Consider the following 17,999-nt stretch of genomic DNA (forward strand, 5'->3'; position numbering starts at 1 on the left):
TTAAGGGCCTGAGGAAGTTCAAGATGAAACTCTGCTGGGTTGATGACGGCTGTTATTTTATAGGGACCAATAAACCTAGGTCCCAACTTCCAAGAAGGAACTTTCAATCTTATATTCCTGGTACACAACCACACAAAGTCATTCACATTCAGGTCCGGACCTGGCAAGCGTTTTCTGTCAGCCATACATTTATACCTGTCTCGCATGATCTTTAAATTACTCAGCACACCCTGCCATACCGAGGAGAGCGATGAAGCAAACCGTTCCTCCTAAGGAACTCCTGAAGTTCCTCACCCACTAAAAGTACCAAACTGTGGGTGATAACCGTATGCACCGAAGAACGGTGACCTGCCAGTGGATTCTTGACGATGATTATTAATGGCAAATTCTGCCAGCAGTAGGTAGGATGCCCAATCTTCATTTTCAGAAACGAAACAACTGGGGTAGGTCTCCAAATTCTGATTGACAAGCTCAGTCAGTCCATTCGACTGAGGGTAGAAGGCAGAGGAAAAGGACAGCTGCACCCCCAGTCGAGAACAGAATGCCTTCCAGAACTAGGAAACAAACTGGGTCCCCCGATCTGACACGAGGGAACCCTGTGAAGCTTCACTATCTCATTTATGAACACCTGAGCAAATGTCTTGGAATTTGGAAACGCAGTCAATGAGACAAAATTAACCATTTTACTGAACCTATCTTCTACCACCAAAACCACCGTTTTGCCTGCAGAAACCGGTTGGTCAGTAATAAAATCCATGGACAAGTGTGTCCATGGCCTATTAGGAATAAGTAATGGAAGAAAAGTACTAGACGGAACGGGTATGCAAAACCTTACAACGGGCGCAAATACTACAAGCAGCTATGTGTTCAATTATGTCCCGATGCAACCCTGGCCACCAAAAATGATGAGAGAGGAGGCCCGCGGTTGCCTTACCATCTGGATGCCCAGCAAGCACAGAGTTATAATGTTCCTTAATTACTTTGCGGAGCAGATTAGATGGTACAAATAACTTTCCTGAAGGGCAGGAGGCAGGGGCGTCCCCCTGAGCCTCCAACACCTCACCCTCCAGTTCAAGATAAAGTGCCGAAATGACTACCCCTTTCTGTAATATCGGGGCAGGGTTCTCATGGTCACCACCACCAGTGAATCTCCGGGACAAAGCATCAGCCTTGATGTTTTTGACCCACGGACGAAAAGTGACAACAAAATTGAACCTAGTAAAAAACAGTGACCATCTGGCTTGTCTAAGGTTGAGACGTTTAGCTAACTGGAGATATAACAGGTTCTTATGGTCAGTAATAACAGTAAAAAGATGGACAGCCCCCTCCAACCAATGTCGCCATTCATCGAACGCAAATTTGATCGCCAAAAGTTCCCTATTACCCACGTCATAATTTCTCTCAGCCGAAGACAATTTTTTAGAAAAGAATGCGCATGGAAGCCATTTACCACGGGACGAACCCTGAGACAACACAGCCACAACCCTGACATCCGACGCATCAACCTCCACAATGAAGGGTTGAGAAACAACGGATTGACTGAGTATAGGTGCAGTGGCAAGATGATTCTTTAAGGAAGAAAAAGCCTAGAGGGAAGCATCCGACCATTTGGAAAAATCAGACCCCTTCTTAGTCATGTCAGTAAGGGGTTTCACAATAACAGAGTAGTTTTGGATGAATTTACGGTAAAAATTAGTAAAGCCCAAAAAACGTTGTAGAGCCTTCAGGTTCTCGGGACGTTCTCTGGATCCATCCGAAAACCCAAAGATGACAACAAGTACCCCAAAAACTGCACCTTCTGAACAGCGAAAACACATTTTTCTAGTTTGGCATAAAGTTTGTTATCCCTTAATATCTGGAGCACCTGATTAACATGACCCCGATGAGTCTCAAAATCAGGTGAGTAAACCAAAATATTGTCCAGATAGACCACCACAAACCTCCCCACCAAATTATTATTATTATTATTTATTATTATAGCGCCATTTATTCCATGGCGCTTTACATGTGAAAAAGGGGTATAATAAAAGAACAATTACAATAATCTTGAACACAATGTCACAGCGACTGGTACAGGAGGAGCGAGGACCCTGCCCGCGAGGGCTCACAATCTACAAGGGATGGGTGAGGATACAGTAGGTGAGGGTAGAGCTGGTCGTGCAGCAGTATGGTGGAGCGGTGGTTACTGCAGGTTGTAGGCTTGTCGGAAGAGGTGGGTCTTCAGGTTCCTTTTGAAGGTTTCCACGGTAGGCGAGAGTCTGATACGTTGGGGTAGAGTTCCAGAGTAGAAGCACGGGAGAAATCTTGTATGCGATTGTGGGAGGAGGAGATAAGAGGGGAGTAGAGAAGGAGTTCTTGTGAGGATCGGAGGTTGTGTGCGGGTATGTAACGGGAGACTAGGTCAGAGATATATGGAGGAGACAGGTTGTGAATGGCTTTGTATGTCATGGTTAGGGTTTTGAACTGGAGTCTCTGAGCAATGGGGAGCCAGTGAAGAGATTGACAGAGAGGAGAGGCCGGGGAATAGCGGGGGGACAGGTTGATTAGTCGAGCAGCAGAGTTTAGGATAGATTGGAGGGGTGCGAGAGTGTTAGAGGGGAGGCCACAGAGCAGGAGCTTGCAGTAGTCAAGGCGGGAGATGATGAGGGCGTGCACTAGTGTTTTTACAGATTCATGGTTGAGGAATGTGCGGATCCGGGAGATATTTTTGAGTTTGAGTCGGCAGGAAGTGGAAAGGGCTTGGATATGTGGTTTGAAGGAGAGTTCAGAGTCCAGGGTTCCCCCAAGGCAGCGAGCTTGAGGGACTGGGGAGAGTGGGCAGCCATTGACGTTAATAGTTGGTCAGTTGGGGGGGTTGAATGAGATGGCGGAAAGATGATGAATTCTGTTTTGTCCATGTTAAGTTTTAGAAATCTGGCAGAGAAGAAGGATGAAATAGCAGACAGACATTGTGGGATTTTGGTTAGTAAGGAGGTGATATCGGGTCCAGAGAGGTAGATCTGTGTGTCATTGGAATAGAGGTGATAATGAAAGCCGTGAGACTCTATGAACTGTCCCAGGCCGAAGGTGTAGATGGAGAAGAGCAGCGGTCCTAGAACTGAACCTTGGGGGACACCGACAGATAGGGGGCGAGATGAGGAGGTGGTGTGTGAGTGGGAGACACTGAATGTCCTGTCTGTTAGGTATGAGGAGATCCAGGATAGGGCCAAGTCTGTGATGCCGATAGATGAGGGAGTCTGTAGTAAGAGGGAATGGTCCACTGTGTCAAAGGCAGATGACAGGTATAGGAGGAGGACAGAGTAGTGTCGCTTAGATTTGGCGGTTAGTAGGTTGTTGGTGACTTTAGTCAGTGCAGTTTCAGTAGAATGGTGTGGTCGGAAACCAGATTGTAGGCGGTCAAAGAGGGAGCAGGATGAGAGGTGGGAGGACAGTTCAGAATGGACATGTTGTTCCAGTAGTTTTGAGGCATAGGGGATAAGTGATATGGGGCGATAGCTAGACACAGAGGATGGGTCAAGGGAGGGCTTTTTGAGGATTGGTGTGATTGAGGCATGTTTGAAGCATGAGGGGAAGACACCAGTTGTTAGTGACAGGTTGAAGAGGTGGGCTAGGGCTGGGATGAAGATAGTGGTAAGGTTTGGGATGAGGTGGGACGGGATTGGGTCAAGTTTACAGGTGGTGAGGTGTGATTTGGAGAGTAAAGAGGAAAGTTGATCTTCAGAAATGGTGGAGAAGGTGGTTTTGGAGCAAGAGGGTTGAGTAGGTGTGGGGAGGGGCTGTGGGGGCTTTAGGCAAAAGCTTTGTCTGATGGTGTCAATCTTCTGCTTGAAGAATGAGGCAAAGTCTTCGGCTGAAATAAGAGGAGAGGGAGGAGGCACTGGGGGACGGAGGAAAGAATTGAAGGTGTTGAATAGTTGTTTGGGGTTATGAGACAGGGAGGATATGAGAGATGCGAAGTAGGTTTGTTTTGCTGCAGTGAGTGTGGACTTGAACGTAGTGAGGGACAGTTTGAATGCGATGAAGTGCTCATGGGAGTGGGACCTTTTCCATCTACGCTCAGCAACCCTGGAGGCCCGTCGCAGTTCTTTAGTTAGGCTGATGTGCCAGGGTTGTCTGTTGATTGTGCGAGCCTTGGTATGTGTGAGGGGGGCGACCGAATCGAGAGCTGCAGCGGTTGTGGTGTTGTATAAAGTAGCAGCAACATCTGCATCATGTAAGGAACTAATGTCTGTAAGAGGGAGGAGGGATTCAGAGAGTGAGTGTAGGTCAAGGTGTTTTGAGATTTCTGCGAGGGTATGCAAGTTTGTGGAGTGGGGATTGTTGCCCCGGGGAGGAGAGAGAAGAGAATGTGAGTAGGTTGTGGTCAGAAAGAGGGAGAGGTGAGTTAGAGAGGTTAGATAGGGAACAGAGGCGGGTGAAGATGAGGTCCAGTGTGTGGCCGTCTTTGTGGGTGGGTGTGGAAGACCACTGAGTAAGACCAAAGGAGGAAGTGAGGGATAGAAGCTTAGAGGCAGCTGAGAGGGAAGTGTCAATGGGGATGTTAAAGTCGCCCATGAGCATAGTGGGGATGTCAACGGAGAGGAAATGAAGTAGCCAAGTGGTGAAGTGGTCAAAGAAAGTGGTGGTTGATCCTGGGGGGCGGTAGATAACAGCCAGTTGGATGGGGAGTAGATGCGCACGCAGTGCACTTCAAAAGAGGGGAGAGTAATTGAGGGCGGCAGTGGGATATGGGTGAAGGAGCAGTTTTCTGAGAGGAGGAAACCTATTCCTCCACCGTGCTTGCCGGTGGGGCGCGGGGTATGGGAGAGGTGGAATCCGCCATACGAAAGTTCATCAGGAGAGACTGTGTCGGAGGGGGTGAGCCAGGTTTCAGTGATGCCGAGGAAGGAAAGCTTGTTAGTGATGAAGAGATCGTGAATATAGGAAAGTTTGTTGCAGACGGAGCGAGCGTTCCATAGAGCTCCTATTAGTGGGACTGGGGAAGAGGGGGCTGGGCGGATGGGTATAAGGTTAGAAGGGTTACGAGAGTTTGGGATAGATTGTGGGTAGGAGGTGGAAGTGAGTGTAGGGATGTGGTGAGGAGGACCGGGATGTGGAGAAATGTCGCCGGCAGTAAGGAGGAGCAGAGAAAGCGTTAGTAGGTGCGAGCAGGAGAGGGCATGAGGTGTCTGTCTATGTTTGGAGACAAAGGATTATATGTTGAGGAATAGCTCTGAAGAGGAGGTGAGATGGGTGGGGAGAATGGAGGGAGAGATGAAGAGTTCATTACTAGGTGTAGGGATTAGGGGTGGTTGTAAGAAGTGAAGGATTAGGGGGGTGAGAGTGAAAACAAAGACAAACATTGTTTACTGTCACTTAGTATCCAGGTCCCTTCAGTTCCAATTCAGGATTAATTCAAATTTCAGACACTTCAGCTAATGGACACTTAAGGTGATGGACACAGACTAAAGTCTGACACAGACTCCTGGCCCACAATATATTTGTAACAGAATGCATTCAGCTGTGAAACAGAGGGGAGTGGTCTGATGGAAATGATGGAAAATGTAATTTATGAAATGATGGAATACCGCAGGTGCATTGGTTATGCCTTTTGGTTTGACCAGACTCTTGAAATGTCCTTCCAGGGTGCTGTTTTCCATTCATCCCCTTCTCTCATTCTAACCAGGTTGTCAACTCCCCTTAAATCTAATTTGGAGAATACCTCAGCTCCCACAACCTGGCTGAACAAATCAGGAATCAGGGGAAGAGGATATGGATCTTGGATGGTAATTTGATTTAATTCCCGGAAATTTAAACAGGGACTTTCTTTTCGAAGATGAGGGTCTGATATGTCCCATCTCCAGACTTTCCGCAATGAAATCCTTCATGGCTTTTCTCTCAGGGCCAGAAAGATTATACAGTCTGGACTTCGGTAGTTTAGCTCCAGGGGTCAGGTTATTAGGACATTCATAAGCATGATGAGGAGACAAATCCTGACACCCCCTCTCAGAAAAAATGTCCTCAAAACCAGACAGAAAAACAGGTAATATTTCCGTAGAGACAGTAGCAAGGGAAATATCTAAACAAATCTCATGGCAGTAATCTCCCCATTCAATAATTTGCCAATCCACCAACAGATTATGTTTAACAAGCCAAGGGATACCCAAGACAATCGGTGTGGGAAAATTGTCCAGAACATAGCAAGGGATTATTTCACAATGAAGTGACCCCACCCTCAGTTTTACATTATGTACAATCTGAGTAAATACTTTCTGTGCAAGTGGCGTCGAGTCGATGGTGAAAATGGAAATAGGTTTATCTAAAGCACAGCAAGCAAGACCATGAGTTTTCACAAACTCAGCATCAATCATGCTGACTCCGGCTCCACTGTCAACAAACACAGAAATGTTCTCGGTTTTGCTCTCTAACACCACCTCTGCTGTCAGGACAAAGCTGGAACTGCAGTTTGGCCACAAATGCACCCCTTGTTTATCCAACTCCAGACTACCAAGAGTTAATAGAGTCTCCTTTTGTTTAGGAATTGAAGGACAGGTCCCAACAAAATGTCCCTTTTTCCCCACAAAAAAAATATACACCTTTTTTCTTGCGAATCTCCGGGGAGATGTATGTTGTAGAGACACCCCCTAACTGCATGGATTCCTTCGCCTCCCCCAGTACTGGTTCACCCCCAGATCGCTCCCATGGCAGAGGTACACAACCCCGACAAGAAGGCCCTGGAGAAGGTGGTCTTACTCGTCTATCCCGAAGGCGTCTATCAAGAAGTATGGCCAAAGACATGGCAGCCTCCAAGGACTGAGGAGTTTCATATACTGCCAAGGCATCATTCAACCTTTCTGTTAGCCCCTCACAAAATTGACTTCTAAGGGCTGAGTCATTCCATTTGGAATCCGTTGCCCATCAACGGAATTCCGAATTGTACGTCTCCACTGACCGATTCCCCTGCTGAAGGCGACGTAGCCTAGACTCAGCCAAGGCGACTCGGTCAGGGTCATCATAGATAAGGGCCAGTGCCCCGAAAAACCCCTCCACAGACTGAAGACAAACCAAGTCCTGCGGTAAAGAAAACGCTCAGGATTGAGGATCGCCCTGCAGTAGAGAGATCACAATTCCAACCTGTTGCTCCTCATTTTCGGAGGAATAGGGACGAAGTTTAAAATACAATTTCCAGGCCTCCTTGAATACAAAACACTTGTCCCTACCTCCAGAAAACCTGTCCGGTAGGGCAACCTTGGGATCAGGCTGGGCAGGCCTACTTGCAGAGACCCCCATATTGGCGACCTGTAGCCGCTGATGCTGCTGCTGTACCTCACCGCGGAGGTCATTCACCTCCAGAGACAGCCTGTGCAACTGCTCTGCAAGTGAACCCATAGCAAAGGAGAAAGGAAAAAAAAAGGTCCAAGCTCAAAAACACACAGAGGGAAAAAAAAAATGTCAGTTTTTTTTTTTCCCCCTTTTCAAAACGTGCTCGGCCGGCTATAACGTCACGCAAGGTGTGGGAAAGACTTAGTGCAATACAGAGGGAAGAGGGAAAGGGAGCCCAGACACTAGGAAACAAGGGGGGAGTGAAGACCTCTGGTCTAGTGCCAACCTGTCTTAACTAACGTCCCTATATTGGCTCTTCACCAATCGCCCTGTCTTTTCCTGGCATATGGCTAAGGCTAGGGAAGGAAAGAGATGAGCACTAGTTGATCTCCACTAAACTCTATAGACAACAAGGGTAGACAAACAGGGGGGAATTGCTTAGCATTAGACGACTCCAAACAAATGCGCACACGGACTCAAGCAGAGAGGAAGAAGTACTGCTCTTGCTAAAGCCTCACAAGTAGTAATGACTATCATCGGCACCTCCCTCTTAGACACACCAGGTGATTATACACTTAGGCCAGGGAGCTAATTAGCCAGAGGGAGGTAGCCGCTGGGTCCTAGAGACAGCCAGCCTCTAAGAAGATGTCTGTAATGCCAAATGTACAGATCTCCTGCAACCAACTGCAGGGCGACTGTATGTCACCTCTGACACACCCGTGACATCATCATACCATATGGGCCATTATATGTGGGGGCCATCATACCATATGGGTCATTATAGGTGGGGGGCCATCATACTATGCGGGTCATTATATGTGGGGGGTCATCATTATATGTTGGGGTCATCATACTATGTGCAGGACTGTATGTGGGGCCATCATACTATGTGCAGGACTGTATGTGGGGCCATCATACTATGTGCAGGACTGTATGTGGGACCATCATACTGTGCAGGACTGTATGTGGGACCATCATACTATGTGCAGGACTGTATGTGGGGCAATCATACTATGTGCAGGACTGTATGTAGGACCATCATACTATGTGCAGGACTATATATGAGACCATCTTACTATATGCAGGACTGTATGCGGGACCATCTTACTATATGCAGGACTGTATGCGGGACCATCATACTATGTGCAGGACTGTATGTAGGACCATCATACTATGTGCAGGACTATATATGAGGCCATCTTACTATATACAGGACTGTATGCGGGACCATCATACTATGTGCAGGACTATTAGGACTTTTGCTATGGGGCCCCATGATTTCTATATACGCCCCTGGCCGCTGTGTAATCCGCTCCAGACTAGCAGTCAGCCGCATTGTGTTGTCGTTCCTGCCCCAATCTGCAGCAATCTGGGTCACTGGATGAGTTTGTGTTCTATCCCAGCCCAGAGACACATTTAGTAAATTTAAACAGGTTGTCCACTCTTAACATTGATGATTTATTCTTAGGATAGGGCATTAATGTCTGATCTGTGTGGCTGTGACACCTGGCACCACCACAGATCAGCTGTTCTCACAGCTCAGTTATGGCACAGCTCCGCCTACTGTATAGTGGCCACAGCTGGGTACTGCACATTTGTCACTTATTTAAATCAATAAGGGGCAGATATGCAGAACAAGCTTGTGGCCACTATACAGTAGACGGAGCCGTGCAGTTCTGTAACTGAGCAGTTCCTGCCGGCACAGAGAACAGCTGATCTGCGGTGGGGCCAGGTGTCGCACGGTTGCACCAACTCCAATCAGACATTACTGACCTATCCTAAGAATAGGTCATCAGTGTTAAAGTAGTGCACCACCCCTTTAAATATTCATGCTTCTATCCTCTGGTCCAGAACTGGCTGGTGGCTGACTTTTGGGGCTGATAATGGTTACATTTTCTCCTTACTAAAAGCAATCAGTCCTCCAACCAGGACCCATAGTATAACATTGGGCGGAGTGCTATCCGATAAAACATCGGATAGCACTCAGCTGTGTTATACACCAGTGTGAGCGAGGCCTCGCTGTACCAAACACATTCTCATCTGCTTCCCTCCATAGAAAAGTAAGAGAATTGGATGAGAAGTGATGAGAATGTATTTGACACATGACATACTTATGGTCACATGACAACTGGCTGAACCGCCGGGTAAAGCCGAATGCCAACATTACACTGTCAGAAGTCAGCGAGCTCCACTGCTGACAAAAAATGTGCACTGGGTGAAAAACCCCTATAACTAGGGGGTAGGGTGGGCTGAGTGTATAAACTATAATTATTAGAATATGCACTGACCTTACGTCCTCTTGCAGCTAGGGGCATACATAGAAGAAGTCCTAATTCTGGTTCCCCCCTTTCAAAACCAAAAATTCTCAGCGAGGTCACGGGGCATAGGCGCAGTCACAGAATGGCGTATCTCCCAACTTTTAAAGACAGTCATTTTTCACCTATTGAACTCCCTTAGCGTTCTCACCCACAAACTGTACAGAAAAGGTTGTATAGAAAAGATACACTCCTATTTAAAAACAGCGATTTACATGTGAGCTGCTTTGGGTTGTGTGCCAGGGCTGATTTTCAGTCCCAGTTTGGCCCTGCAGGCAGGTGTCAGCAGCAGGGAAATCACAGTGTGAGGCTCAGCATGAACTACTCCCTCCCTGGCAGCCTCTGCACAGAGATCAGGGCCCCTTCCATCATAATCTTGTGTAGTGTGCAGCAGAGCGGCCCTGCCTCTCCTGTTAAGTGTTAATGCTGCGGCCCGGCGCTGTGATGGATCATGCACCTCCATTAATTCTTCCTGGGCCCCTCCTGCTCGGGGCATCGCTGCAGCTGCACCGACAGTATGTCCGCCCCTGAGATATACTTTAGTAACACCATCTCCATTTCTGGAATCACTTGGTTGAGCCTAATACTAATACATCATTTACCTACATTGCAGACAAATACTACGACCAGGATGGTGTACATGTCCTATAAAATAATTTTTTCATTGTGGTGCATTTGATTATTGGTACAAATTTCTTTAAAGGGGTAGTCTGGCGAAAATAAGTTACCTATCCAAAGGAGGTCTGACCACTGGGACCTGCTCTGAATGCGGATATTTTTTATGCTCGTTAGAATGGATCACCAGTGCGTATGCTCGACCACCTGCTCAATCAGCCCCATAGAAAATTAATGGAGCGCTGCTTGATCATCTGACCTCTAGCTCCATCTTATAAAAGGGTTAAAAGTGCCATTCCTGGGATAAAAGTACCCCAATCTGCTGATCAGTGTGGGTCACCTATCAATCAGTATTTTTTTGCCTATCCTGTTCATCCACTGGACAATCCCTTCATTGCGGCATTGATTAGAAAGACTCTAGACCAGAGCTGGGCAAAGCGCGGCCCGCGGGCCACTGTTTCAGCTCCTTGGCTGTCTCAGTCCACGGGCTGGACAGTAACAGCCAGAGGGCCGCACCATGCCCTCCCCCGCCCGCCGTCCATCAGCCACACGCAGTCACCGCTCTCTGTATCCTCAGAATGCAGACAGCGATGAATACAATGGTGGAGGATGGCGCTGTCGGCTCCATCTTCCACGAAATCCGTGTGTGAGACAGCAGATGCGATGATAGAGCACCACGGGACAGAGGTGAGTATTTGGTTGTGTTTTTTTCATGTGTATGGGATATTTGTATGTACAGTGGCTTGCGAATGTATTCACCCCCCCTTGGCATTTTTGGATTTTGCTACCTCACAACCTGGAATTTCCCTGTCTTTTTTGAAGGTTTGCATCAGTTCCTGTAAAGTACATGCCTACAACTGTGAACATTTGGTTTTCTTTTCACTGTGAAGCAAACAACAAATAAGACAAGATAACTGAAAACTTCAGTGTGCATAACTATTCACCCCCTAAAGTCAGTAATTTTTAGAGCCTCCTTTTGCAGCAATTTCAGCTGTAAGCTGCTTTGGATAAGTCTCCTTTTAGCTTTCCACATCTTGCCACTGGGATTTTTACCCATTACTCAACACAAAACTTCTCCAGCTCTTTCAAGTTAGTTGGTTTCCTCCAGTGAACAGCAATCTTCAAGTCTGACCACAGATTGTCAATTGGATTAAGGTCTGGGCTTTGACTAGGCCACTCCAAAACATTTACACGTTTCACCTTAAACCACTCGAGTGATGCTTTAGCAGAATGATCTGGGTCATTATCTCGTTGGAAGGTGAACCTCCGTGCCAGTGTCAAATCACTGACAGACTGAAACAGGTTTGCTCAAGACAGAGGCATGGCTAGGGTTTTGGTACAGGGGGGGCGAAACTTCTGAGTGGGCAACTAACCAGGTAACCCTGATTACAAAAATAGTGGCGCACCCAGATGGTGGATGTAGGAGAACCTCAGCAGATGACCGCGCTGTTACTGAAAATAATCTCTATACAAAGACCAGCACTCATATTACCGCCATATGGTGACATATTGCTAGTTACCAGTCCTGCAGAACATATAAGAGATAACAGCACAGTTATATATAGTAACTTACAGCTGACGTTCTTTCTGATTAAATTGTTCACTTTTCCCGTCTTTTCCATCTGGCCCAGACCGACACGACGACTTCTCCATCCAGGACTCAGAGTCTCAGGTCTGCAGAGATCACAACAAAGACACATTTGACTCCTTACATTTCAGGCCCCGTCCCCATCTATTCCCAACCTGCACAAACACCTCTTCCTGCTGATACCCCAACACTGAGCCTCTGTTGCTGTACGTGTCCATACTACTGCACCTTCTGTGTGCTCTCAAGATGGTAAACCACCCTCTAGAATATAGTAATGCAGTGTACAAGTGCCCTAGAAAACAGTGCCCACATTTTGCCCTCTAGAAAGTAATAATGCCCTCTGTGTGCCCCTCTGACAGTCACAACAACCTGAGTTCCCCTATAGCTATAAGTGCCCACTTAACATTTAATAATGTCCTAAGTCTCCCCCCATGTACAGCTCTCCTATACACAGTATGATGCTCTCCTATACACAGTATAATGCCCCCTCATTGTATAGTACCCAACACACAATATACTGACCCCTTAGTAGCCTCCAAACTGATGTCTCCAACACTGTATGTTGGACCCCACACTGTGCAAAGACCCCACATTATCTCCCACACTGTATGATGGCTCCCACACTGTGCAAAGACCCCACATTATCTCCCACACTGTATGATGGCCCCCACACTATACAAACACCCCACATTATCTCCCACACTGTATGAAGGCCCCCACACTGTGCAAAGACCCCACATTATCTCCCACACTGTATGATGGCCCCCACACTGTGAAAAAAAAAACACATTATCTCCCACACTGTATGATGGCCTCCACAATATACAAATACCCCACATTATCTCCCACACTGTATGATGGCCCCTACACTGTGCAAAGACCCCACATAATCTCGCACACTTTATGACCCTAACTGTAATCCCCACACTGTATAAATAACCTCCATATAGTATAATGCGCCAGATAGTCCTCAATATAGTATAATGCACTCCCCAAAGGCAGAGTCTGTAGGATAATCCCCCCAATAGGCAGTATGTAGCATAAGCCAATCCCCCACCCCCCATAGGCAATCGGTAGCATAATCCCCCCCCACCCCAATAGGCAGTCTGTAGCATAATCCACCCACCACCATAGGCAGTCTGTAGCATAATCCCCCCCCCCACCCCCCATAGGCAGTCTGTAGCATAATCCCCCCCCCACCCCCATAGGCAGTCTGTAGCATAATCCCCCCAACCCCCATAGGCAGTCTGTAGCATAATCCCCCCAACCCCCATAGGCAGTCTGTAGCATAATCCACCACCCCCCCATAGGCAGTCTGTAGCATAATCCCCCCAGCCCCCCATAGGCAGTCAGTAGCATAATCCCCCCACCCCCCCATAGGCAGTCTGTAACATAATCCCCCCACTCCCCCATACGCAGTCTGTAGCATAATCCCCCCACCTACCAATATGCAGTCTGTAGCATAATCCCCCCACCCCCCATAGGCAGTCTGTAGCATAATCCCCCAACAGGCAGTCTGTAGCATAATCCCCCCACCACAATAGGCAGTCTGTAGCATAATCCCCCAACACCCCTATAGGCAGTCTGTAGCATAATCACCCAACCCCCCTATAGGCAGTCTGTAGCATAATCCCCCAACAGGCAGTCTGTAGCATAATCCAATCCCCCACCCCTCATAGGCAGTCTGTAGCATAATCCAATCCCCCACCCCCCAGTAGGCAGTCTGTAGCCTAATCCCCCCACAGGCAGTCTGTAGCATAATCCCCCAACCTCCTTATAGGCAGTCTGTAGCATAATCCCCCCACTCCCCCCATAGGCAGTCTGTAGCATAATCCCCCCACCCCCATAGGCAGTCTGTAGCATAATCCCCCCCCACCCCCCCATAGGCAGTCTGTAGCATAATCCCCCCCCACCCCCCCATAGGCAGTCTGTAGCATAATCCCCCCACCCCCCCATAGGCAGTCTGTAGTATAATCCCCCCAGCCCCCCATAGGCAGTCTGTAGCATAATCCCCGCACCCACCCATAGGCAGTCTGTAGCATAATCCAATCCCCCACCCCCCATAGGCAGTCTGTAGCATAATCCCCCCGATAAGAAAAAAAAAAAAAAATAAGCACAATACTCACCTCTCTCTCCTCCTGGTTCCCCCGCTGCTCTGAGCGCCCAGCCCGCACACATCTTCAGCACAGCGGGCCGGGGGCCAAGTGATGACGTCAGTGACGTCAAACACAGAGAACGCTATGGGGACTGATAGGAGAGGGAGCGTCGCTCCCTCTCCCATCACTGAGCTCGCGGTTGCAGTGAATGTTGGGGGGGGCCTGATGCTGGCACCTGGGGCCCCCCTCCTGCTCAAGGGCCCATAGCGGCCGCCAGACAGAGCAGGGACATAGAGTTTCCCTGCTCTGCCCGGAGTGTAACTGTTGCGGCGTGCTGCTCACGCCGCTACAGTTACAATAGTGTAGCTCCGGGTGGGCGTCATCAGAGCGCAGGGCCCGGGGCGACCGCCCCCTCTGCCCCTCCAGTAGCTAACCTACTGGCTCAAGAATATCCCTGTATTTCGCACCATCCATCTTTTCCCCAACTCAGACCATTTTCCCTGTCCCTGCTGCCGAAAATCATCCCCACAACATGATGCTGCCACCACCATATTTCACTGTGGAGATGGTGTTCCTGGTGTGATGAGCTGTGTTGGTTTGGCACCAGACATAGCGTTTACCTTGGTTTCCAAAAAGTTAAATTTTGGTCTCATCAGACCATAGCATCTTCCTCCATACATTTGGGGAGTCTCCCAGGTGTCTTTTGGCAAACTCAAAACAAGCCTTACACTTTTTGTGCCTATTCTTCCATAAAGGCCACCTCTATAAAGTATACGGCTTATTGTGGTCATATGGACAGATACTACAGTCTCTGCTTGGGAACTCTGCTGCTCATTTACAGTTAATTTTGGTCTCTGTGCTGCCTCTCTGATTAATGCCCTCCTCGCCCAGGCTGAGCATTTTGGTGAGCGGCCCTCTTGGCAGGTTTGTTGTGGTACCATGTTCTTCCCATTTAATGATAATGGATTTGATGGTGCTCTGGGGGATCATCAGAGATTGGGATTTTTTTTTAATAACCCAACCGTGATTTATACTGCTCAACAACTTTTTCCCTGACTTGTTTAGAGATCTCCTTGGTCTTCATGATGTTGTTTGGTTAGTGGTGCCTCTTGCTTAAAGGGAATGTGTCACCCCCCTTGGTGATATCAGACCTCTACTATTGCCATACAGGGTATAGAAAAGTAAATCTATACATACCTGTATGGCCCATAGTAGAGGTTTGATTGCAGAGAAAAGTGCTTCAATCAATTCTATTTAGTACAGGATTGGCGTCCGGGGGATACCAAGCAATCCCCGTTTATGTGCTTATTATTCCCCTAAATCCCCGCCTATATGCTTAATTATCATATTCCCCCCATCCCATGCACGTTACAGGGCCCTGTGAAATACACTGTGCTCCCTGACTTCCCGTGCATGCGCAAAGCGCCACTCACATGGGGCGCACTTTGCTTCCTCCCGGCCCTGTCTCTATGTGCACTGCGCTGCAGGGTTCTATTGCACAGTCGCCGGGGAGTCACTGTCACAGGGCACAGGCAGACGGGTCAGGGATGAAGCAAAGTGAGCTCTATGTGAGCGGCGCTTTGCTCATGCCCGGGAAGTCAGGGAGCACAGTGCACGTCACAGGGCCCTGTGACGTGCAGGGGAGGGGAGGATTGGGGGAATAATATGCACATAGGTGGGAATTTCTTGGCGTCCCCCGGACGCCAATCCTGTACAAAATAGAATTGATTAAAACGCTTTTCTCTGCAATCAAACCTGCAGCGTTTAAATGGAAAACATACTTTTAATCACTGCATGCCCGAAACACACAGCCATGGAAACTAAGCATTTCAAGGTCCTGGAGTGGCCTAGACAGTCTCCAGACTTGAACCCAATAGAAAATCTTTGGAGAGAGCTGAAACTCAATGTTGCCCAGTGACAGCCCCGAAACCTGAAAGATCTGGAGAAGATCTGTATGAAGGAGGGGGCCAAAATCCCTGCTGCAGTGCGTGCAAACCTGGTCAAGAACTACAGGAAACGTCTGACCTCTGTAATTGCAAACAAAGGTTTCTGTACCAAATATTAAGTTCTGTTTTTCTATTGTATCAAATACTTATTTCACGCAATAAAACGCAATTTAATTATTTAAAAATTATACAATGTGATTTTCTGTTTTATATTTTTAGATTCTGTCTCTCACAGTTGAAGTATACCTACCATAAAAATTACAGACCTCTCCATTCTTTGTAGGTGGGAAAATTTGCAAAATCAGCAGTGTATCAAATACTTATTTCCCCCACTCTAGGAGACACTGGGACTAGTGTATTTAAAACACATAGGAGACGATGGACTAGAGTATATACAGCATGTAGGAGACACTGTGGCTGGCATATACATCACACAGGAGACATTGGAGCAGGAGTATATACAATACATCACATAGGAGAAACTGGGGCTGAAGCATACACACTGTATAGGAGACATTGAGGCTGGTGCATATACGTCACATATGAAACCTTGGGACTGGTGTATATACAACACATAGGGGACACTGGAATAGAAGAGCAAATACTTATTTTCTCCACTGTATATGGGACTGATATGGCATTGCAATTGATTACTAAGCTTGGTGCTGTATTCACGTAAAGATGATGGATTTAGTGTTGTATTTATGTACTGATAGTGTTTCTGGTGATATCCTGATGGTACTTCTGATTCTGTATTCATGTACTGGCGGCGGTTCTGGTGATGTAGCAGTCTGCTGGTGGCGGTTCTGGTGATGTAGAAGTCTGCTGGCGGCGGTTCTGGTGATGTAGCAGTCTGCTGGCGGCGGTTCTGGTGATGTAGCAGTCTGCTGGCGGCGGTTCTGGTGATGTAGAAGTCTGCTGGCGGCGGTTCTGGTGATGTAGCAGTCTGCTGGCGGCGGTTCTGGTGATGTAGCAGTCTGCTGGCGGCGGTTCTGGTGATGTAGCAGTCTGCTGGAGGCGGTTCTGGTGATGTAGCAGTCTGCTGGTGGCGGTTCTGGTGATGTAGACGTCTGCTGGCGGCGGTTCTGGTGATGTAGCAGTCTGCTGGCGGCGGTTCTGGTGATGTAGCAGTCTGCTGGCGGCGGTTCTGTTGATGTAGCAGTCTGCTGGCGGCGGTTCTGGTGATGTAGCAGTCTGCTGGAGGCGGTTCTGGTGATGTAGCAGTCTGCTGGTGGCGGTTCTGGTGATGTAGAAGTCTGCTGGCGGCGGTTCTGGTGATGTAGCAGTCTGCTGGCGGCGGTTCTGTTGATGTAGCAGTCTGCTGGAGGCGGTTCTGGTGATGTAGCAGTCTGCTGGAGGCGGTTCTGGTGATGTAGCAGTCTGCTGGAGGCGGTTCTGGTGATGTAGCAGTCTGCTGGAGGCAGTTCTGGTGATGTAGCAGTCTGCTGGCGGCGGTTCTGGTGATGTAGCAGTCTGCAGGCGGCGGTTCTGGTGATGTAGCAGTCTGCAGGCGGCGGTTCTGGTGATGTAGCAGTCTGCTGCCGGCGGTTCTGGTGATGTAGCAGTCTGCTGGCGGCGGTTCTGGTGATGTAGCAGTCTGCTGGCGGCGGTCCTGGTGATGTATTAATTTAGATGTTGTAAGCTGTAGGCTAAGCGAGCGCTCCTGTGTATGAGAATGTCGACTGAAAGGCTGTCTGCTGAACGATCAGCTGAAGCAGGGACGGACACAGACAGCTTGGGGCCCCTGTGCGAGAAATGTGTTTGGGCCCCCCTGCTTTTATGGCGACCAAGCAGAGCAGGAGCCGGAGCCGCCAGCTGACTTCGGTGTCCCCACCATCGCACATGACGTCAATGCCCCCAGTCATGGGCACGAAGAGGTCAGCTACTGGCGGCAAATTGGAGTGCAGTGCAGGGAGCGGGCGGATCCCCTGCGCTGCAATATATTGCAGCAGAATGTGCGTCCGAGGATGCTCATCTAGCTGAAATATTTGTGGTGTCAGCAGGCCCCCCTCCACCTTGATGCACCTGCACTGCCAATTTTTGTTATAGCATAGCAAATCCCTTTAAAACATACCTTTTATTAATACTTAATTAAAAAGGTGGGTGGGCTAACAACTGCTAACACCCCACCAACTCC

This window comes from Phyllobates terribilis, unplaced genomic scaffold (genome assembly GCF_046119375.1).
Source record: "Phyllobates terribilis strain yellow unplaced genomic scaffold, ASM4611937v1 Scaffold_27__1_contigs__length_16484149, whole genome shotgun sequence".
Classification (NCBI taxonomy): domain Eukaryota; kingdom Metazoa; phylum Chordata; class Amphibia; order Anura; family Dendrobatidae; genus Phyllobates; species Phyllobates terribilis.